The following is a 1562-nucleotide window of genomic DNA, read 5'->3' as shown; positions in this document are numbered from 1 at the left end:
AAAAAAAATTTACTGTTTATGAGAGCAGTCTCAAATTGTAAATTAATAAGTAAATATAAATTGAAACTTTGCATATTCCATTACCAAAAAAATGCAATTGCTCTTTTTAGAAAAGAAAAACGTTGAAAAGACTTTGGGGGCTGATCGAATTCTCTTAAAAATTATTCAAATAAAAATTTGATTTCTGAAAATAATATTAAACCTCTCTTGGTTAGGATTAGCCTGGATTAGGATTTAGGGGGTCCTAGAATAGTTTGGATTTGGTCAGCAGGTAATTTAACCTGGTGGACCTAATTTCTCTCATTTTCAAAATATTGATGAGTAAAGGAGAAAGTTGAGTGAGGTCATTTCTATGGTGCTTTTCAGTGCTCATATTCTATGGGTCTAATCATTGATCAATAGCCAAGGATGTGCAAAGGGGCAACCTACAGGCAGATATGAACCAGGCTGTGGGGCTAGAACTAGGAAACCAGTGAGGAAGCCTAGCAGACTCTAAAGAAGGGCGCAAATGGAAATATTGTTAACCAGCTGCTGTGGGTTGGCTTCCAGAGCACTGCTTTCTGAGAGGTTGCTACCTGCTGGCTGTATTCACTTTCTGTACTTGGAGCAATGCAGCACACTTGTGATCACAGCTCATTTAGGCACTCAATTTTAATTTGACATAGTTTGCATTATGTTGATTTATTACCACCAAGTCGTTTTGCACAGCATCCATTTCCTCAGCATTCTAATGCCCATAACAAGGGGTGGTTCATTCCAGAACTCTCAACAGAATTCCTTCACAATTATTTATTATTTAAAAAGGTTGTATTACAGCCAACAGATCACAAAGACTTACTAGAAGATGGAATCACTGCCTATCTGCAATTTGGGTTATAGATATATGGGCAGATACAAAGATGTTTAAAATATTTTGAGAAAAAAATCAAATAATATTCCTACGTTCTGGGTGCAAATTGAGTCCAGAAACAGAAGCAATATGGAGGTTTCAAAATAACTTGTATTTCTAAAATTTCTGGAATATAATAGGTAGAAAGAGTGCTTTATTAGGAATCAGAAGCTTAGATTCTAGTACTATTGAGTCTGATTTTCCTTGTCTTTAAAATAACTAAATTAAAACATATGTCTATTAAAAACTTTTACACTAGTGTTCACAGCAGCATTATTCATAATACCTCAAAAGTGGAAGGAACCCAAATGTTCATCAACTGATGAATGGGTAAACAAAATGTAGTATGTCATTTAATGGATTATTATTTGGCAATAAAAAGGAATTAAGTACTAATTCATACTTCAATATGGATAAATCTTGAAAACATTAACTAAGTGAAAAAGTCAGTCATAACAGACCACATATTGTATCATTCCATTTATGTGAAATGTGCAGAATAGGTAAATCCATAGAAACAGAAAATAGATTAGTGACACCTTGGGAATAGGATGGGAATGAGGGGAGCAGGAATATAGATTGTAAAAATAGATTGTAAATAGTGGCACCTTGGGAATAGGATGGGAATGAGGGGAGCAGGAATAGAGAATGACTATAATTGGTACCAGAGTTT

Source organism: Pteropus vampyrus, unplaced genomic scaffold, assembly GCF_000151845.1.
Source record: "Pteropus vampyrus isolate Shadow unplaced genomic scaffold, Pvam_2.0 Scaffold25, whole genome shotgun sequence".
NCBI lineage: Eukaryota > Metazoa > Chordata > Mammalia > Chiroptera > Pteropodidae > Pteropus > Pteropus vampyrus.
Note: the sequence above shows the minus strand (reverse complement) of the source record.